General features: G+C 38.4%; 1 protein-coding gene and 1 pseudogene across 3 annotated transcripts in view; one reads left to right on the top strand and one right to left on the bottom strand.

The window, feature by feature from the left end:
* The window catches only part of METTL24 (methyltransferase like 24), a 165564-nt gene that overhangs the window by 78952 nt on the left and 63517 nt on the right, over positions 1–23095 (bottom strand). The gene's annotated exons all lie outside the window — the stretch shown is intronic.
* On the top strand, positions 10925–22598 carry LOC103019900 (40S ribosomal protein S8-like; annotated as a pseudogene).

Raw genomic sequence — 23095 nt, 5'->3', positions numbered from 1 at the left:
TAAACTATGTGATTAAAGCATCTTAATTTGTGATGCATAACCCATGGGATAGTCTACCTGGTAGTATATTTGGAGGCTACATTGCATCAAGGTAATTCCCCACACAACAAAAATCATCAGTGTTTCTTAAGCCTTCATACTGTCTGCTAATTGTCTGCCACCAAGGGCCAATAGAAGGAAAATGAATGGAAGGTGGCAACCAATTATTAATTGGCTAAAGTAGTTAATCCTGCTTAGTCCTACAGCTTGGTTACACATGGTCTTTGTTCTGAGTTTATATTACATACATATAAAGAGTTATGTTTTCTCCTGATGAAATTATTCCTAGGTCAAATCATTAAATTACAGATATTGGTATTTCATGATGTTCCAAAATGAGTATAGTGGCCTATAAAGGGGGTTATGAGCTCAAGATGCTCACCCAGCTGAAGTTTCACTACCATCATTTTAGAAAGATGCTCACTAACAGTGTGAAACTAACTCATTTCACTGCACCTGTACTTATTTGTTACATATTTCACATGGGCCAGGCACTATGTTGTGTGCTGCAGTGGAGAAAAGGTGAATATGATAGAGTCACTATCTCAGAAATTTCATAGTGTATCATAGAGAAACATAGTGTATCACCAAGATACACTAAGTATCCAGGTAATTATGATACAAGGAACTAGCTGCATTCTATAAAAGACATGCAAACAAACCTTTAGGGAAACTCAAAGAGGTAAGCAATCACATTCACTGTAAGAATACCCATAAAGTAAAATGGCACAAATTCTCTTGAGGGTAATTTAGCAAAGTGTATGAAAAGCCTTTACACTGCACAGTTTATAGTAGTTAAAAACTGGAAATAATCTACATGCCTAACATTTTGGGAGTGGTTAAATAAACTCTGATACACGTATTAATCAGAATATATGCAGCTCTTAAAATTTACATTGTAAATATGTATTTCATTATAGGTTATAGAAAAAGTATAAAATACACACGGTAAAAAAAAAAATGTTCCCTTCAAAAGGACAATGAAATGTCTTCCTCTCACCCCAGAATCCCCAGTACTTTAACCCAAAAACAAGACTATTTTACACACACAGAGGGCTTCCCTGGTGGCACAGTGGTTAAGAATCCACCTGCCAATGCAGGGAACAGGGGTTCGAGCCCTGGTCCGGGAAGATCCCACATGCCGTGGAGCAACTAAGCCAGTGCACCACATCTACTGAGCCTGCACTCTACAGCCCGCAAGCCACAAGTATTGAAGCCCACGAGCCACAACTATTGAAGCCCGCAAGCCGCAACTACTGAAGCCCGCGCGCCTAGAGCCCGTACTCCGCAGCAAGAGAAGCCACTGCAATGAGAAGCTCGCGCACCACAACGAAGAGTAGCCCCAGCTCGCCGCAACTAGAGAACGCCCGTAGGCAGCAACGAAGACCCAACACAGCCAAAAATAATAAATAAATAAAATAAATAAATTTATTAAAAAATAAAAAAATAAAGTACACACACATACATTTGTATGTAAAACTCTTCACTTTTATTCAAATAGTGGGTGACATACTATACCCACTGTTTGGTTCTTTGTTTTGGGCCTTTAACATTTATCTTGGATATCTTTATGTATTAGCAAAATATAGTTCTATAGCATGTTTGTAAATAGTAACAGAGAATGCAATTGTATGGATAAATATATAATTATATATTTATATATTATATATGTATTATATTATATATTATGATATATTTATATAAAAATATATATTAATATATAAGTTTAATATATAAATGTATACATTAATATATATTATATATAAATATTTGTTGTATTTATAAATATATAATATATAAATATATGTTTTATATTAATATATTAATACATACATTGATGTATAATATATATTTATATATTAGTATATATTTATATAATATATATATTTAAATATATATAAATCCAACAAAATATTTATAAGATCTATATGAGGAAAATCACAAAACTCTGATGAATAAAATCCAGTAGGAACTAAATAAATGGAGAGATATTCCACGTTCACGGTTTGGAAGACTCAATATTTTCAAGATGTCAGTTCTTCCCTATTTGATCTATAGATTCAATGTAATCCTAAGCAAAATCCCAGCAACTTCTTTTGTCAACAAATTGATCTGGAAGTTTATATGGAGAGGAAAAAACCAAGAATCACCAATGCAGGCTTCCCTGGTGGCGCAGTGGTTGAGAATCTGCCTGCTAATGCAGGGGACACGGGTTCGAGCCCTGGTCTGGGAGGATCCCACGTGCCGCGGAGCGGCTGGGCCCGTGAGCCACAATTGCTGAGCCTGCGCGTCTGGAGCCTGTGCCCCGCGACGGGAGGGGCCGCGATAGAGAAAGGCCCGCGCACCGCGATGAAGAGCGGTCCCCGCACCGCGATGAAGAGTGGCCCCCGCTTGCCGCAACTGGGGAGGGCCCTCGCACGAACCGAAGACCCAACACAGCCAAAAATAAATAAATAAATAAATAAATAAATAAATAAATAAATAAGAAAATCCTTTAAAAAAAAAAAAAAAAAAAAAAAAAAAAAAAAAAAAAAAAAAAAAAAAAAAAGAATCACCAATGCAATATTGATTGAGAAGAACAAAGTTGGAAGACTAACACTAACTGACTTTAAGACTTACTATAAAGCTATGGTAATCAAGACATTGTGGTACTGACAAAAGTATAGACAAATAGATAAATGGAACAGAATAGGTAGCCCAGAAATAGACCCTCATAAATATAGTCAACTGATCTTTAACAAAGGAGCAAAGGACAGCACTGGAAGAAAAACAGTCTTTCAACAAATGGTGCTAGAACAACTGGACATCCCCTACAAAAAAAAAAAAAAAATGAATCTAGACCCAGACTTTACACCCTTTACAAAAATTAACTCAAAATGGATAACAGACCTAAATGTAAAATACAAAACTATAAAACTCCTAGAAGATAACATAGGAGAACATCTAGATGACCTTGGATTTAACAATGATTTCTTAGATACCACACCAGCGACATGATCCATGAAAGAAATAATTGATAAACTGGACTTCATTAAAACTAAAAACTTGTGGGCTTCCCTGGTGGCGCAGTGGTTGAGAATCTGCCTGCCAACACAGGGGACAAGGGTTCGAGCCCTGGTCTGGGAAGATCCCACATGCCGTGGAGCAACTAGGCCTGTGAGCCACAATTACTGAGCCTGCGCGTCTGGAGCCTGTGCTCTGCAACAAGAGAGGCCGCGATAGTGAGGCCCGTGCACTGCGATGAAGAGTGGCCCCCGCTTGCCGCAACTGGAGAAAGCCCTCGCACAGAAATGAAGACCCAACACAGCCAAATATAAATAAATAAATAAATAAATTTAAAAAATGTCCCCATTCCTCTACCTTTAAAAAAAAAAAATACTATCAACAACAACAACGATATAGGTCTCCATGTGTACATGCAAAACATCCATTAAAAAAACCCAAAAAACTAAAAACTTCGGCTCTGTGAAAGAAAATGTCAAGAGAAAAAGATAAGTGACAGACTGGGAAAAATATTTGCAAAGGATACATCCTAAAATAGAGAAAAAACTCTTTGAATTCGGCAATAAGAAAACAAACAACCAGATTAAAAATGAGACAAAGACCTTAACACACACCTCACCAAAGAAGACACACATATGGCAATCGAGTATATGAAAAAATGTTCCACATCATATGTCAGTCATCAGGCAAATGCAACTTAAAACAGCAATGAGATACCACTATGCACCTATTAGAATGACCAAAATTTGTAACACTGACATTAAATGCTGGCAAGGATGTGGAACAACAGGAACTCTCATTCACTGCTAGTAGGAATACATAATGGTCTGGTACAGCTGCTTTAGAAGACAGTTTTGCAGTTTCATACAATATTAAACATACTCTTTTTACAAGATCCAAAGGAGCTGAAAACATTTCCACACAAAAAACAGCAAATGGATATTTATAGCAGCTGCATTTATCATTGCCAAAACTTGGAAGCAATCAAGATGTCCTTCAGTAGGTGAATAGATAAACTGTGATACATCCAGATAATGGAATATTATTCAACACTAAAAAAAAAAAGAATAAAAAGAGCTATCGAGCCATGAAAAGACATGAAAGAAACTTAAATGCATATTTCTAAGTGAAAGAAGTCAATCTGAAAATGCTACATACTGTATGATTCCAACTGTATGACATTCTGGAAAAGGCAAAACTATGGAGACAGTAAAAAGGTCAGTGGTTGCCAGCAGTTTGGGGCAACGGGGCAACGGGAGAGATGAAGAGGTAGAAACAGAGGATTTTTAGGGTAGTGGAAATACTCTGCATGATAGCATAATAATGATACATGTCATCACACATTTGTCCAAATCCATAGAATGTACAACACCAAGACTGAATCATAACGTAAACTATGTACCACTCTAGTGGGGAACGTTGATAATGGGAGCTCTGCGTGTGGGGGGGGGGGCAGGGAGTATACTGGAAATCTCTGTACCTTCTGCTCAGTTTTACTGTGAACATAAAACTGCTCTAAAAAAAATAGTCAATAACAAAAGAGCAGATTATAAAATAGCATATACAGTATGATCCCATTTTAATTTTGTTAAAATATATTTACTATACGGAGAATAATCTGAAAGGAGTGCCTGTATGTATTATTAGTAGTTATCTTAGAGGTAGAATTAAAGGTGATTTTAATTTTCATCTTTTTACTTTCTGTGTTCTCTATTATCTCAATTTTCTACAATGAACATATGCCATTTATATAATTAAAAACCACTGAAATAAATGTTTTTAAGAACAGCTTTGTGGATGAGACAGCATTTGAAACAGGCCTTGAAAGATGAGTGAAATTTTGACTTGTTCAGATACAGAGAAAATATTAGTGACAAAAGGAACTGTGACTGAAGTTATATGGGGTGAGGAAGTTTTGGCAAGTTGGAAATAAAACTGTCTAGTTAGGTTAGAGCATAGAATATCTGTAGAAAAGGGTGGAAAATAAAGAAGTTGGAAACTGAATTGAGACCTTGCACATCAGATGAGGTGTTTACACTTAACACAGTAAGTAGCACAGTAGAGGAACAATAAAGACAGAGGTGGGCAACAGCACCTCTTTCATTTAGTCAGAAATTTTAGTTATTCAGAATATTCTTGAGCACTTAGTTCAGCCAACAGTTGGTGCTATACCTGATGTGTCTCCAAAAAGGAGTCAATATTATCTAACAGAGGGTTTCAGAGAGAGAAAGATCAACCTAGAGGACAATCAATGTCATAAGGCAAATGTAGTGGCAAGTATTAAAGAGTTATTACTATATAAAATACCTTCGAAGACATCAATACTCACCACCCAAATGATTCCACAATGGTATACTCAATAAGCCTGTGGGGCTTACACCCAAGACATGGACATGGGAAAAAAATGACTGAATTACAAGATTTCTACCAATGCCACGAAGCAGGTGAACTATTTGAAATGCACACCAACTATATTTATTACTGTCACTGCAGAAAGATTGATCCCAGGGACACTGAAGGGATGTCTGGACATCAGATTCACACTGCTGCTGTTCTAAGCACTTCCAAAATCCAATCCAGGATACTGAGTCTCTAACGTTTTCTAGAGTAAATGGTTGACCTATCGGAAATACCCCACTATCACTAAGAAATCAGAAGAACAATGAAATACACCAAATGGTCTACACCATAATATTCCATTCCAAGTATTTGAATATTGGCCTAAAACAATTCAAATCAATTCAACCCAGTAACTATTAACTAAACAGCTGCCATCTGGGGATCAACAGCCCAGGCACTGTGTGCTAGGTTCTTTATAGACCTTTTGTCTTTAATCCTAACAATCTCACACAAAAGGTATTATCATCCCCATTTTACAGAAAAATAAAGCATGGCTCAGAGGGCTTAATTTGCCTGTGCTTTTCACACAACTAGCAGGAGGGAAAGGCAGCATTAGAGCCCTTTTGGCTGAGAGCCAGTGACCCCTCCACTGGGCAACCTGGCCCCATACTCCCACCTGCCCCCAAAACAGCATTCGGAAAATGTCATCAACGTTTGTCTTCCTCTGCCAATACCATGAGCAGGGCAACTGTGAGAAACCCTCAGGACTCATTTCAGACAGATAACTGGATCTCTCTAGCCCATCAGAATAATAATGCCATAGCAAACAGCAAAACCAATCTAAGTTTCTAAGGAAAGAGCTGTGCCAAGTATTTCTGTAGCCAGCCTCTTCCTTTGCCTCAATTGCTAACAAAATTAAAAACTGGGCAGAATAATAAACATGTCTTTCGTTGGTTTGGGGATCAGATAAACAGATTCCTTTTGTAAAACCAGGATCAAGAAGTTTAAGTCTCCAAATATGCCTATATATCTTAAATATCAGACATTGCCTTGAAAAATCTCAAAAATGAAATTTCAACTGAAAGTATCTATAAATAGCACAGGATTGAGAAAAATGTTACTGGAATGAGAAAATGAGCGAGAGGCCCTTTTGCTATCTTGATAGAACAAAATTTTCTAGGGAATAGAGGCAGTGTTCTAAGAATAGAAAGAACATTTTCTCCCTGAATACCCCATGACTCCCTAACATCACTACACTGTCATCTTACATACTCAGGCAGCTTTCTTTTTTCTCCCCCAAAGAAGAGGTAGGGACATATCTGGTGGCAACATCTCAACATCTCTAAATATTAGACGATGTACAGAATAAGAAAAAGAACATTACTGGGAAAATGTTTTCCATAATCTTGCCAAAGAGCCGTAGAGGCAACCAAGGAAAAGCTAGTAATCTATTAACAAATGCTCTCACTGACCTCCATTACCATTCCTGCAGAACAGAGGGCAGCCGCATAGCAGGAAGGAAACAAAGGAAAAGGGTCTCCATGGCCTACTCTCCCACCCACCGAACACTTACCAAGTCCCCACTATCGACTAGGCAACAAGAATACAAAAATAAATGGCATATTAGATTGGATTTCTCTGTTAAACACTCCCCATAGCACATCGCACTTCTCTGTAGCACTCATTACAGATTCACATTTCTGCCTTTTTAGATATGTGTTAAATCTTAAGACACTTGTTTGTAGAAATGTAAAGTGGTGCAGCCACTATGAAAAACTGTATGGCAGTTTCTCAAAAAAATTAAAAATAGAATTACCATAGGATCCACCAATCCATTTCTGGGTATATATCCAAAAGAATTAGAGGCAGGGTTTTGAAAAGATATTTGCACACCCTTTGTGAGCATTACTCGTAATAGGCAAGAGGTGGAAGGAACCCAATTGTCCACTGACAGAGAAATGGATAAACAAAGTTGTGGTATATACATACATGGGAATATTATTCAGCTTTAAAAAGAAGGGATATCCTGTCATATGCTACAACATGGATGAATCTTGAGGACATTATGCTAAGTGAAATAAGTCACAAAAAGACAAATAGTGTATGATTCTATTTATATGAGGCACCTAGCATAGTCAAACTCATTGAAACAGAAAGTAGAATGGTGGTTTCCAAGGGCTGGGGGAAGAGGGGAATTGGTGTTTAATGAGTACAGAGTTTCAATTTTGCAGGATGAAAATGTTCTAGAGATTCCCCACAATGTGAACATACATAGCATTGCTGAACCACACTTAAAAATAGTTAAGATAGTAAATTTTCTGTTATGTGTATTTTACCACAATTTAAAATTTTTTCAATTAAAAAGAGACTTGTTTGCCCCTACATCTTTATTATTTAAGCACAGGTCCTTGCATATAGAAGATGCTTAATAAATATTTATTAGACGGATAGATGGATGGAGGAATGGATAAATGGATGGATGGACTGGACAGATGGGAATGTGAACAGAAGTGTAACATATAAACCAATAATTACTATACCATGTGAACATTGAGAAATGGGCCCTGTGAATGTGAAGAAGTGGAGAGTTCTTGTTACGGTTGGTTTGACATAATATCTTTCATATAGAATTACTTTGTTTTACCAACCAACACCACAAAAACGTTTTTATATAGATTCAGTTCTACCTAGTTGAATAATTCCTATTTTTTCTCTTATTTCTCTTCACTGCAGTATAATCTGTCCTCTGACCTACATGACATTAAAACAGAAAAATCCATTTTCTGTCACCTTTGCTTTTTCCAGCACCTCTCTTAATCCGAAAGGGTAATGTGAAATAAAGCTTACACTCAACACTGCAGAAAACGAAAGCGGGTGATAAGTTGCTTGCCCATAGGTTATTAATCAGCTGTCCTCCAGGGCGTAGTGTTATGAAGCTGTGTCGTGTAATAAACAGCAGGCAAAAAGAATAATCTCCATTTTCTGACTCTGAAGTGCAGGCATGTGCTATAAAACTAAATTGACATCTGTTAGCAGGCTTGTCACATGAACGGTTTTTTCCCGCAGAATCTGGAATAAATTAGATCTTAAAATAAAACTTGGAACAGAGAGGCTGCTTTACATAATTCCTTCTAATGGTGTGCTGTGAACCCATCGCACTGATTTTAAAGAGAAGTTAAGAGAAATGTTTCATTATCATTTTAATTGCAAAACTGTTGAATGCCACTCCATGCTAGGAAATTTGTGTTTTTTAAAAGGTCCTTATATTTTTAACTAAAAAGTGGCAAATGACATCTTCCTTTTCTAATATTTTCATGGCTGAAAAATAAATCAGGTTTTACCTCCAAGTGAAACTGCGACCACCATTCCCCACGCACTCGAAGCCTGCTCTGTGGGTGGTTTATTACGCATGGGCACCCCAGAGGCTGGCATGGCTGAGCTCCCGAGGCAGAAACAGCCGGCCTAGGCGTGACCTCACAGATTTGTTCAGGAATCTCTCCCTCAGAGGATTCGCTAATATGATAGCAAGTTCTTGGGGCTCTTAATGTCAAAAGGCATTAAGCATTTTTTAACACACATAAAGGAACTTGCAGAGCTGCCTGACCCAGTGAATCTGAGCTGTGTAGCACTGAACACAGCATCCCTCTATCGACCCACTGTCTCCTTTAGGAAAGAAAGTCACAAAAAAGGAAACCTTTAGAGGCACCTGGAGCTTAGAGCCCCCCTCTGCTCCCTCAGGATTCACTTGGCTCTCATTCCCCAAAGTTTGTCAAAAAGCAAGATTCTCAGACAAATACACCCAGCCCTGGTACACAGCGACGAAGAAAAACAAATGCCAGCTTCCTGGAGCCTAATTTCCTCCATATGTGAAATCTTCCTCTTTGGTAATAATACTGGACCCCCTTGAAAATCTCAAAGGAGTGAGAGTCAGTCACAGTGCTCTATAAAATAAAGTTCCAATTCTGGTTCCATGAATACTCTTCATTCATCACTGTCACCAACATGAGTTTATTTGCCTGGACAACCTTCTCAAATGGCAGGGATCCATATCGCTCACCTTTTAATAAGGAACACTGAGGCACAGAGGACACAGAGACTTGGTGAGCAGCCAGGGAGTGAGGCTGCAGAAGCTGACAGCCAGGCTCGGGACTCCATTCCTGTTTACAGGGTTTTATGCACAGCAGGGGAGCAGGGATTTGCAAACGGAAGGCTGAGCCACTAAAGTCCTCTCTACACAGGGAGGCTCCTCAAAGGGTGATGTTCATATCACCTGGGGCAGAGTGGGGTGGGGTTGGTTAAACATGCAGGTTCCTGAGCTCCATGTCAGACTAGCTAAATCAGAATCTCTGAGGTTGGTCCTGGGCTTGACATTTGAATCAATCTCCCTAGAAGATTGGATGCTTTGACGGTGGCGTGTTGCTGTTATTTTTGGTTTGTTTTCTGGTGTTCTGAATTCTAACACTGAAATCTGAGAAGCCCTTGGTTGTACAGGTGGGAGTGGGTCTCTGGATTCCAGAGCACTGTTCACACACAACCTTTCCAGTCATGGCTTTTGGCCAAGGAAAACCAAGGTGAGGACACATCTAAGGAAACAAAAACTGTAGCTCAATGCAGAGGCACTGAACGGTTTGAAAATTATTAAGAGGAACCAAGACTTTTTGTTTCACAGCAAATCTCACCATTACTGATGAGTGAATAGGGTAAAAAAAAGCCAAAACTCATTTCCTAAATGTTGAGTGCACAAGTGCTTGACTCATGTTCTCAAGATGGCTTGTCCTTAGGGTCCACTGCTGATTGATGGAGACAGAAAGATGTCTCTGCATTTCAAATTGCAATTCAGTACCGTGAATGACTCATGACTCTTAAATTGCCACTGGCTTATTTCACAGAGACACAGCACCATCATGATTAAATAGCAATTCTGCAAGATGAAGTTGCCTTCAAATACACAGAAAGATACATACCTCTCTTTGAAAAAGGAATATAAACAAGTCTAAATAGAAGATTCCACTGGGCCCTAAAAGAATCACCTGGACTTCTACCTTTATCACAACATATCTTGTTTCCATGCAGTTTTCTACCCAAATGTTCTTCTGAAATATCAGTGACTAAGGCCTCTGGATGCTCATGCTGCTGCTGATTAATTCCACGGCAGGTTGTAGGAAAAGGTGAAGTATTCAAACTCTGATACCCTGCACGTTTTATTTGGAAAGGTACCAGGGAGAAAGTCAGGTGGACAAGCACATATTTCCTGAGCTCCTCACTGGGTAGTCAGGACGTGACTCCACACAATAAAGAGTCTCTGGTCTTGAGGCACACACAGTTTAGCTGGAAGCGCACATCTGAGAAGCAGAGGTCCAGCTACAGGGTAAAGCCATTAGTCATCCAGGACTCAGGCATGTCTGGGCCTTGCACTGGTGTGGCAGATGACTAGGGGACATTTTTATAAAGGAGTTTTCCTCCTGAGAAAAAAAAATGTCCCAGAAAAACAGCAAATCTAGTACACAAAGCTGGTGCAACAGGCTGGCACATGAATAGAAAAATGACCCGAAGCACAGCACAGCATCTGTGCCTCACTCCACCTTTGGTAAGGACTCAGGCTAGAGGGGGAGGACATCAGGAGAGCACAAAGTGGCCCAGTGCTGGGCCTCTGGGGTGACACCACTTAAGTGCAGGTCTCAGCATTGCCAATTACTATTAATATCCTCTGCTCCTATGCTTCTCAGACTGTGGTACAGACCTTGCTAGTCACTGTATGGTCCCCAACCAGCAGCATCAGCATTGCCTGGGAGCTTGCTAGAAATGCAGAGTCTCGGGCCCCACAGTGAACCTCCTAAATAAACAGCTACATTTTCATTAGATTCCCCAGGTGGTTCACATACACAGCAAATATGAGAAATATTGGTATAGAATATGATTTAGGGCAAGATAAATAAGGATTTCAAAATCTTTCACGTAAGGTATTTTTAATGTATATTGGAAACCAGCCAGGACAGTTGACTCATGAGTCCATGGATATTATTTCTGCAAATAATTCTAAGGAAGAAAGGTGAATCAATTTAAAGAAAAGTATGAAGGCAAGATGCACATCCTCCCCATTGTACCAAACACAAAGTGAAAAAGAGAATGATGAGGGAGGGGACAAAAAGATCAAAGCAGGGCTCAAAAACAAGATGAACATCTCCATGGACCAGAACATAGAGCAGTGAGCAAGACTGAAGCCAGGACATGCTGGGTTCCCAACATAAAGCAGGTATAGCAGTGGTCCTGGGGGTGCATCTCCTGCAGAAAACAGGAACTAAAAGTGCTCCCATGAGAGAGCAGCTGAGCCACATTCATTGATTAAAGCCAAGGTCTGGAAATGGAGTACCCTGGATCCAGAAAGGAGCTCAAAATAAACTGCTGACAACCACTGATGGGGTTATGGCTTAAAACCAGTCATTGGCCTAGGGAGGTGAGAGAAGAGAGACTCACCCCTGCAAAGAGCAAATGAGCCAGACCCCAGATGGTTCAGTAACTGAATATTCCCAGTATCACTGGAAGAAGCAGGAGTCCCCAAATGCTCACAGAAGACCAGGCCTGAAGGCTATTATAAAATCACTAGGCAGAGAAGGGTGGAACCAAAAAGGAAAGAAAAAAGCAAAACCAAACCAAAAACCTTCCACTGAAAATGAACTAACAAATGAAACTTGAAAATACACACAGAAATCAAATGATGAGAAACAGCCAACCAAAGCAATAACTGGAACATTACTTCATTCTGAGATTAATTTTGTTGAACAGTCTGACAAAAGTTTAAAACAAGTATGTTTAGGGCACTCAGGGCAATCAGTGAGAATAATATTTACTTTCACAAAGACGGAAGTAGTGCCAATACACTTTGAAATAAAAACATGCAGAACTAAAAAAGAACGGACGGACAGGCAAAACACCAATTAAAAATCTCGGAAGTGAAAAACACAATAATTGTAATTCTTAAAAATATCAACAAAGGGTATGAACTCTAGACTGGACACAGTTAAAAAGAAAATTAAAGAATTGGAAGCCAGCACAGAAGAATTCACCCAAAAGTAGGCCAGTGACTGAGATTTTAAAATACGAAAAAGCAATTGAGAGACAAGGAGGAACCTCTCAAGACTGAGAGGTTCCAAAAGACATCTAAAGGGAACACCAGAAGTAGAGAATAAAGGAAATTGGAGGAGAAGCATTGAAAATATTTTAATTTTTAAAATATTCACAAGGTGTAAAATTAAAAGATATAGAAAGTAGAGTCCCTTCCTCATCCATTCAGTTCTTCTCCCTGGAGTCAACTAGTATCACCAGTTTCTTGTATATATTTTCAGAGAGATTCTATATGTATAAAAACAAGTATGTGAATTATAAAAATCAACATACATTATTCTGCAATTTGCCTTTATTGAGATATAATTTATATACAACAAAATTCATATATTTTAAGTATATAGGTTGATGACTTTTGACATACGTATACACCCATGTAACCACCAACACCCCAGAACATTCCCTTGTGACCGTTTCAGTAAATCTCCTCCATTCCACCACCACATGCTTCAGGCAACCACTGGTCTGATTTCTATCACTGTAGGATAGTTTTTCTTCTTCACTAAAGAGAATCATACAACATGTAATCTTTTGTGTCTGACTTCCCTCATTCAATATGAAGTCTGTGAGATTTGTTCATGTTGATGTATCACTATACTTGTTCCTTTTTACTGCTGAGTGCTATTCCATCATAGATGGATGGAATTGTATATGGTATATTGTATATGGTATATTCAAACCATAACTTCCTTAACCATTCATCTGTTGATGGACAATGGGGTTGTTTCCAGTTGGGGTGATAATGAATAAAGCTGTTATGAACATTCAAGTACAAGTCTTTGTGTGGACATATGTTTTCAACATTCTTGGGTAAATACCTAGGAGTGGGTTTGCAGGGTCAATTGGTAAATGTAAGAACGTAGTAAGAAACTGCCAAACTCGTTTCCAAAGAAGTTGCCTTCCCACCAGAAATGTTTGATGGTTCCAGTTACTTCACATCCTCATCATCACTTAGTATCATCAACCTTTTTAATTTTAGCCATCTTGGTGTTTGTGAAGTGGTATTGCATTGTGGCTTTAATTTTCATTTCCCTGTTGATTAACAAAATTGAGTATCTTTTCATGTGTGCTTTGCCATCTGTAATATCTTCTTTGGTTAAATGTTTGTTCAAATCTTTTGCCTATTTTTTGTTGAGTTTTTTGTCTCATTTTTGGTTGTACATTTCTTTACGTATTCTGAATACAAGTCAAATAATTTGCTTTAACACTTTCACAATGGTAAACATGTAGATTATTTCCTATCCTTTGCTATTACAAACAATGAGGCAAAAAATAATAATAATAACCTTGTTCATATATCAGTTCACATATATGGGAGTACGATTGTATGGCAAATTCATAGAAGTAGAATTGATGGATCAAAAGTTATTTGCATCTGCAATGTAACAGATATTGCCAAACAGCCTGGCATAAAGACTGTACCAATTTATATTCATGCCACTCTTTATCTGTGATAATCTGATTCCTGAGAATATTGTATCTAAGGGTAGTTTCATTTCCATTTCTCATACTATGAGCAAGTTTAAATACCTTTTCATGAGGCATTTGTATTTCCTTTTTTGTGAACTACTTTTTTAGTCTTTATCAAATTTTCTATTAAGTTGCTAATCTTTTCCTTATTGATTTGTTAAAGCTCTTACATACCAGTGAAATTAGCTCTCTGCTTATGAAATGAGTTATAAATACTTTTTCAGCTTATTTGCCTTTTAATTTTGCTTTTGGTATTTTTAACATGAGGAAATTTTATATTTATATGTAATCAAATTAATCATTCCTTCTTTTATGACATCCTTACTCCAGGATTTTTAACACAATTTTTTAAATTTTTATTTTATTTATTTTTTATACAGCAGGTTTTTATTAGTTATCTATTTTATATATATTAGTGTATATATGTCAATCCCAATCTCCCAGTTCATCCCACCACCCCCACCATTCCCCCCTTGGTGTCCATACATTCGTTCTCTACATCTGTGTCTCTATTTCTGCCTTGCAAACTGGTTCATCTATACCATTTTTCTAGATTCCACATATATGTGTTAATATACGATATTTGTTTTTCTCTTTCTGACTTACTTCATTCTGTATGACAGTCTCTAGGTCCATCCACGTCTCTACAAATGACCCAATTTCATTCCTTTTTACGGCTAAGTAATATTCCATTGTATATACGCACCACATCTTCTTTATCCATTCATCTGTCGATGGGCATTTAGGTTGCTTCCATGACCTGGCTATTGTAAATAGTGCTGCAATGAACATTGGGGTGCATGTGTCTTTTTGAATTATGGTTTTCTCTGGGTATATGCCCAGGAGTGGGATTGCTGGGTCATATGGTAATTCTATTCTTAGTTTTTTAGGGAACCTCCATACTGTTCTTCATAGTGGCTGTATCAATTTACATTCCCACCAATAGTGCAAGAGGGTTCCCTTTTCTCCACACCCTCTCCAGCATTTGTTGTTTGTAGATTTTCTGATGATGCCCACTCTAACCGGTGTGAGGTGATACCTCATTGTGGTTTTGACTTGCATTTCTCTAATAATTAGTGATGTTGAGCAGCTTTTCATGTGCTTCTTGACCATCTGTATGTCTTCTTTGGAGAAATGTCTATTTAGGTCTTCTGCCCATTGTTTGATTGGGTTGTCTGATTTTTCTTAATATTGAGTTGCATGAGCTGTTTATATATTTTGGAGATTAATCCTTTGTCCGTTGATTTGTTTGCAAATATTTTCTCGCATTCTGAGGGTTGTCTTTTCACCTTGTTTATAGTTTCCTTTGCTGTGCAAAAGGTTTTACGTGTCATTAGGTCCCATTTGTTTATTTTTGTTTTTATTTCCATTACTCTAGGAGGTGGGTCAAAAAAGATCTTGCTGTGATTTATGTCATAGAGTATTCTTCCTATGTTTCCCTCTAAGAGTTTTATAGTGTCCGGTCTTACATTTAGGTCTTTAATCCATTTTGAGTTTATACTTGTGTATGGTGTTAGGGAGCATTCTAATTTCACTCTTTTACATGTAGCTGTCCAGTTTTCCCAGCACCACTTATTGAAGAGACTGTCTTTTCTCCATTGTATATCCGTGCCTCCTTTGTCACAGACTAGTTGACCATAAGTGCGTGGGTTTATCTCTGGGCTTTCTATCCTGTTCCACTGATCTATATTTCTGTTTTTGTGTCAGTACTATATTGTCCTGATTACTGCAGCTTTGAGTATAGTCTGAAGTCAGGGAGTCTGATTCCTCCAGCTCCATTTTTTTCCGTCAAGATTGCTTTGGCTATGCGGGGTCATTTGTGTCTCCATACAAATTTTAAGATTTTTTGTTCTAGTTCTATAAAAAATGCCATTGGTAATTTGATAGGGATTGCATTGAATCTGTAGATTGCTTTGGGCAGTATAGTCATTTTCACAATATTGATTCTTCCAATCCAAGAACATGGTATATCTCTCCATCTGTTTGTGTCATCTTTGAATTCTTCCATCAGTGTCTTATAGTTTTCTGAGTACAGGTCTTTTACCTCCTTAGGTAGGTTTATTCCCAGGTATTTTATTCTTTTTGTTGCAATGGTGAATGGGATTGTTTCCTTAATCTCTTTTTGATATTTTGTTGTTAGTGTATAGGAATGCAAGAGATTTCTGTGCATTAATTCTGTATCCTGCAACATTACCAAATTCATGGATTAGCTCCAATAGTTTTCTGGTAGTATCTTTAGGATTATCTATGTATAGTATCATGTCATCTGCAAACAGTGACAGTTTTACTTCTTCTTTTCCAATTTGTGTTCCTTTTATTTATTTTTCTTCTCTGATTGCCATGACTAGGACTTCCAAAAATATGTTGAATAATAGTGGCGAGAGTGGGCATCCTTGTCTTGTTCCTGATCTTAGAGGAAATGATTTCAGATTTTCACCAATGAGAATGATGTTTGCTGTGGGTTTGTCGTATATGGCCTTTATTATGTTGAGGTACATTCCCTCTATGCCTACTTTCTAGAGAGTTTTTATCATAAATGGGTGTTGAATTTTGTCAAAAGCTTTTTCTGCATCTATTGAGATGATCATATGGTTTTTATTCTTCAATTTGTTAATATGGTGTATCACATTGATTGATTTGCATATATTGAAGAATCCTTGCATCCCTGGGATAAATCCCACTTGATCGTGGTGTATGATCCTTTTAATGTGTTGTTGGGTTCTGTTTGCTAGTATTTTGTTGAGGATTTTTGCATCTATATTCATCAGTGATATTGGTCTGTAATTTTTTTTTTTTTGTAGTATCTTTGTCTGGTTTTGGTATCAGGGTGATGGTGGCCTCATAGAATGAGTTTGGGAGTGTTCCTTCCTCTGCAATTTTTTGGAAGAGTTTGAGAAGGATGGGTGTTAGCTCTTCTCTAAATGTTTGATAGAATTCACCTGTGAAGCCATCTGGTCCTGGACTTTTTTTGTTGGAAGATTTTTAATCACAGTTTCAATTTCATTACTTGTGATTGCTCTATTCATATTTTCTATTTCTTCCTGGTTCAGTCTCGGAAGCCTGTGCTTTTCTAAGAATTTGTCCATTTCTTCCAGGTTGTCCCTTTTATTGGCATAGAGTTGCTTATAGTAGTCTCTTAGGATGCTTTGTATTTCTGCGGAGTCCATTGTAACTTTTCCTTTTTCATTTCTAACTTTATTGATTTGAGTCCTCTCCCTCTTTTTCTTGATGAGTCTGGCTAAAGGTTTATCAATTTTGTTTATCTTCTCAAAGAACCAGCCTTTAGTTTTACTGATCTTTGCTATTGTTTTGTTTGTTTCTTTTTCATTTATTTATGCTCTGATCATTTTTTTAAAATTTATTTTATTTTATGTATTTATTTTTGGCTGCATTGGGTCTTTGTTGCTGCGCGCTAGCTTTCTCTAGTTGTGGTGAGTGGGGGTTACTCTTCATTGTGGTGCGTGGGCTTCCCATTGCAGTGGCTTCTCTTGTTGCAGAGCACGGGCTCTAGGCATGAGGGCTTCAGTAGTTGTAGCACACGGGCTCAGTAGTTGTGGCTCGTGGGCTCTAGAGCACAGGCTCAGTAGTTGTGGTGCACATGCTTAGTTGCTCCACGTCACGTGGGATCTTCCCAGACCAGGGCTTGAACCTGTGTCCCCTGCATTGGCAGGTGGATTCTTAACCACTGTGCCACCAGGGAAGGCCCTCTGCTCTATCTTTATGATTTCTCTCCTTCTACTAACTTTGGGCTTTGTTTGTTCTTCTTTCTCTAGTTCCTTTGGGTGTAAGGTTAGATTGTTTGAAATTTTTCTTGTTTCTTGAAGTAGGATTGTATTGCTATAAACTTCCCTCTTAGAACTGCTTTTGCTGCATCCCATAGGTTTTGGATTGTCATGCTTTTGTTGCCATTTGTCTCTGGGTATTTCTTCAATGATCTCTTGGTTATTTACTAACGTATTGTTTAGCCTGCATGTGTTTGCGTTTTTTTATGTTTTTTTCCCTATAATTTATTTCTAATCTCATAGCATTGTGGTCAGAAAAGATGCTTGATATGATTTCATTTTCTTAAATTTACCAAGTCTTGATCTGTGACCCAAGATGTGATCTATTCTGGAGAATGTTCTGTGTGCACTTGAGAAGAAAGTGTAATCTGCTGTTTTTGGATGGAATGTCCTATAAATATCAATTAAATTTATCTGGTTTATTGTGTCATTTAAAGCTTGCGTTTCCTTATTAATTTTCTGTTTGGATGATCTGTCCATTGGTGTAAGTGAGGTGTAAAAGTCCCCCACTATTATTGTGTTACTGTCGATTTCCTCTTTTATAGCTGTTAGCATTTGCCTTATGTATTGAGGTGCTCCTATGTTGGGTGAATATATATTTATAATTGTTATATCTTCTTCTTGGGTTGATCCCTTGATCATTATGTCGTGTCCTTCCTTGTCTCTTGTAACATTCTTTATTTTAAAGTCTATTTTATCTGATATGAGTATTTCCACTCCAGCTTTCTTTCGATTTCCATTTGCATGGAATATCTTTTTCCATCCCCTCACTTTCAGTCTTTATGTGTCCCTAGGTCTGAAGTGGGTCTCTTGTAGACAGCATATATATGGATCTTGTTTTTGTATCCACTCAGCCCATTCACGTTTAAGGTAATTATCGATATGTATGTTCCTATTATCATTTTCTTAATTGTTTTGAGTTTGTTTTTGTAGGTCCTTTTCTTCTCGTATTTCCTCCCACTTAGAGAAGTTCCTTTAGCATTTGTTGCAGAGCTGGTTTGGTGGTGCTGAATTCCCTTAGCTTTTGCTTCTCTGTAAAGCTTTTGATTTCTCCGTCGAACCTGAATGAGGTCCTTGCCTGGTAGAGTAATCTTGGTTGTAGGTTCTTCCCTTTCATCACTTTAAATATATCATGCCATTCCCTTCTGACTTGCAGAGTTTCTGCTGAGAAATCAGCTGTTAACTTTATGGGAGTTCCTTGGTATGTTATTTGTCATTTTTCCCTTGTTGTTTTTAATAATTTTTCTTTGTCTTTGATTTTTGTCGATTTGATTACTATGTGTCTCGTCATGTTTCTCTTTGGGTTTATCCTGCCTTGGACTCTCTGTGCTTCCTGGACTTGGGTGGCTATTTCCTTTCCCATATTAGGGAAGTTTTCGACTGTAATCTCTTCAAATATTTTCTCGGATCCTTTCTCTCTCTCTTCTCCTTCTGGGATCCCTATAGTGAGAATGTTGGTGCATTTAATGTTGTCCCAGAGGTCTCTTAGGCTGTCTTCATTTCTTTTCATTCCTTTTTCTTTATTCTATTCTGCAGCTGTGAATTCCACCATTCTGCCTTCCAGGTCACTTATCTGTTCTTCTGCCTCAGTTATTCTGCTATTGATTCCTTCTAGTGTATTTTTCATTTCAGTTATTGTATTGTTCCTCTCTGTTTGTTTGTTCTTTAATTTTTCTAGGTGTTTTTTCTTTACTTCTTCTAGGTATTTGTTAAACATTTCCTGCATCTGCTCGATCTTTGCCTCCATTCTTTTTCCGAGGTCCTGGATCATCTTCACTATCATTATTCTGAATTGTTTTTCTGGAAGGTTGCCTATCTTCACTTCATTTAGTTGTTTTTCTGGGGTTTTATCTTGTTCCTCCCTCTGGTACATAGTCCTCTGCCTTTACATTTTGTCTATCTTTCTGTGAATGTGATTTTTGCTCCACAGGCTGCAGTATTGTAGTTCGTCTTGCTTCTGCTGTCTGCCCTCTGGTGGATGAGGCTATCAAAGAGGCTTGTGCAAGCTTCCTGATGGGAGGGACTGGTGGTGGGTAGAGCTGGGTGTTGCTCTGGTGGGCAGAGCTCAGCAAAACTTTAATCCCCTTATCTGTTGATGGGTGGGGCTGAGTTCCCTCCCTGTTGGTTGTTTGGCCTGAGGTAAACCAGCACTGAAGCCTACAGGCCCTTTGGTGGGGCTAATGGTGGACTCCGGGAGGGCTCACACCAAGGAGTACTTCCCAGAACTTCTGCTGCCAGTGTCCTTGTCCCCACAGTGAGCCACAGCCACCCCCCACCTCTGCAGGAGACCCTCCAACACTAGCAGGTAGGTCTGGTTCAGTCTCCTATGGGGTCACTGCTCCTTCCCCCTGGGTCCTGATGCGCACACTGCTTTGTGTGTGCCCTTCAAGAGTGGAGTCTCTGTTTCCCCCAGACCTGTCAATGTCCTGCAATCAAATCCCGCTAGCCTTCAAAGTCTGATTCTCTGGGAATTCCTCCTCCTGTTGCCAGACCCCCAGGTTGGGAAGCCTGATATGGGGCTCAGAACCTTCACTCCAGTGGGTGGACTTCTGTGGTATATTTGTTCTCCAGTTTGTGAGTCACCCACCCAGCAGTTATGGGATTTGATTTTATTGTGATTGCACCCCTCCTACCATCTCATTGTGGCTTCTCCTTTGTCTTTGGATGTGGGGTATCTTTTTTGGTGAGTTCCAGTGTCTTCCTGTCGATGACTGTTCAGCAGTTAGTTGTGATTCCAGTGCTCTCGCAAGAGGGAGTGAGTGCACATCCTTCTACTCCTACCATCTCATTGTGGCTTCTCCTTTGTCTTTGGATGTGGGGTATCTTTTTTGGTGAGTTCCAGTGTCTTCCTGTCGATGATTGTTCAGCAGTTAGTTGTGATTCCAGTGCTCTCGCAAGAGGGAGTGAGTGCACATCCTTCTACTCCGCCATCTTGAACCAATCTCCCCCTACACAATTTTTAAAGGTTACTTTCCATTTACAATTATTAAAAAATATTGGTTATATTCCTTATGTTGTACAATACATCCTTGAGCCTATCTTACACCCAGTAGTTGTACCTCCTACTCCCCTACCCTTATATCACCCCTCCCACCCACTGGTAATCACTAGCTTGTTCTCTGTATCTGTGAGTCTGTTTCATTTTTGCTATATTCTAGTTTGCTGTATTTTTTATTTTCCACATATAAGTGATATCATACAGTATTTGTCTTTCTCTGTCTGATTTATTTCACTTAGCATAATGCCCTCCAAGGTTAGCCACGTTGCTGCAAATGGCAAAATTTCATTCGTTTTTATGGCTGAGTAGTATTCCATTGTGTGTGTCTGTGTGTGTGTGTGTGTGTGTATAAATATATATACCAAATCTTCTTTATCCATTCATCTGTTGATGAACACTTAGACTGCTTCCTTGTCTTGGCAATTGTAAATAATGCTGCTATGAACATTGGGGTGCATGTATCTTTTTGAATTAGTGGGGTTTTTTTCGGATATAACCAGGAGTGGAATTCCTTCCAAATTGGAAAGGAAGAAGTAAAACTGTCACTGTTTGCAGGTTACATGATACTATACGTAGAAAATCCTAAAGATGCCACCAGAAAACTATTAGAATTCATCAGTGAATTCAGTAAAGCTGCAGGACATAAAATTAATATACAAAAATCAGTTGCATTTCTATACACTAACAATGAAGTATCAGAAAGAGAAACTGAGGAAACAATACCATTGTAGCAAAAAGAATAAAATACCTAAGAATAAACCTACCTAAAGAGGCAAAAGACCTGTACTCCAGAAACTATAAGACACAAACAGATGGAAAAATATGCTGTGTTCTTGGATTGGAAGAATCAATATTGTTAAAGTGGCCATACTACCCAAGGCAATCTACAGATTCAATGCAATTCCTATCAAAATACCAATGGCATTTTTCACAGAAATAAAACAAAAAATTTTTAAATTTATATGGAGACACAAAAGACCCCAAATAGCCAAAACAATCTTGAGAAAGAACAGAGCTGGAAGAATCACACTCCCCGATTTCAGACTATACTACAAAGTTACCGTAATCAAAACAGTATGATACTGGCACAAAAACAGACATGTAGATCAATAGAACAATACAGAGAGCCCAGAAATAAAGCCACACACTTATGGTCAATTAATCTGTGACAAAGGAGGCAAGAATAAACAAAGGAGTAAAGACAGCTCTTTCTAGCCAGCACCGAGTGATTGGCATCTCTCGGGACAACTGGTACAAGCGCCGCAACACTGGGGGCAAGAGAAAGCCCTACCACAAGAAGCAGAAGTATGAGCTGGGACACCCCACTGACACCAAGGTTGACCCCCACTGCATACACACAGTCCGTGGGCAGGGAGGCAACAGGAAGTACCAGGCCTTGAGGCTGGATATGGGGAACTTCTTCTGGGGCTTGGAGTGTTGTACGTGCAAGACAAGGATAATGGATGTTGTCTACAATGCATCCAACCACGAACTGTTCTGTACCAAGACCCTGGTGAAGAACTGCATCATGCTCATTGCCAGCACACCATACTGACAGTGGCACAAGTCCCACTGTGCACTGCCCCAAGAAGGGGGCCAAGATGACTCCTGAGGAGGAAGAGATATTAAACTAAAAACAATCAAAAAAAATTCAGAAGAAATATGATGAAAGGAAAAAGAATGCCAAAATCAGCAGTCTTCTAGAGGAGCAGTTCCAGCAGGGCAAGCTTCTTGCATGCATCGCTTCAAGACCAGGCCAGTGTGGCCGAGTAGATGGCTATGTGCTAGAGGGAAAGGAGCTGGAGTTCTATCTGAGGGAAATCAAGGCCTGGAAAGGCAAATAAATCCTCTTCCCTCCTATCTTAGCTCGTGTAATAAAGGTGTTTATTGTTCTGAAAAAAAAAAAAAAAAAGATTCTACCGGCAATTTTACTGGGATCATGTTAAATGAATAGATTAACATAAGAAAGATTAAATCATTACGATGATGAGTCCTTCTACCCAAGAACATGCTATGCTTTTGAATCTGTTCAAGTGTTATTTTAAATTCTTGAATAAAGTTTCCTTCTTATAGATCTTGCACATGTCTTAAGTTTATTTTTATCTTTTTTTTGTTGCTTTTGTAAATGGTGTCTTCTCTGCCTTTATATATTCTGGTTATTCATGAAAGTGTACGTTTCTAATTTTTGTACACTGCACTCAAACAGTTCATTAAATTCTCTTATTGTTTGATGGTTTTTCATTAGATTCTCTTGAGTTTTCCAGTATGCAATCATATTATCTACCAATAATGAGTGCTCCAATAATAATAATAATACATATGCATATAATAATAACAATTT

This window comes from Balaenoptera acutorostrata, chromosome 14, assembly GCF_949987535.1.
Source record: "Balaenoptera acutorostrata chromosome 14, mBalAcu1.1, whole genome shotgun sequence".
Taxonomy (NCBI): Eukaryota; Metazoa; Chordata; class Mammalia; order Artiodactyla; family Balaenopteridae; genus Balaenoptera; species Balaenoptera acutorostrata.
This window is presented reverse-complemented; position numbering and strand designations above follow the sequence as displayed.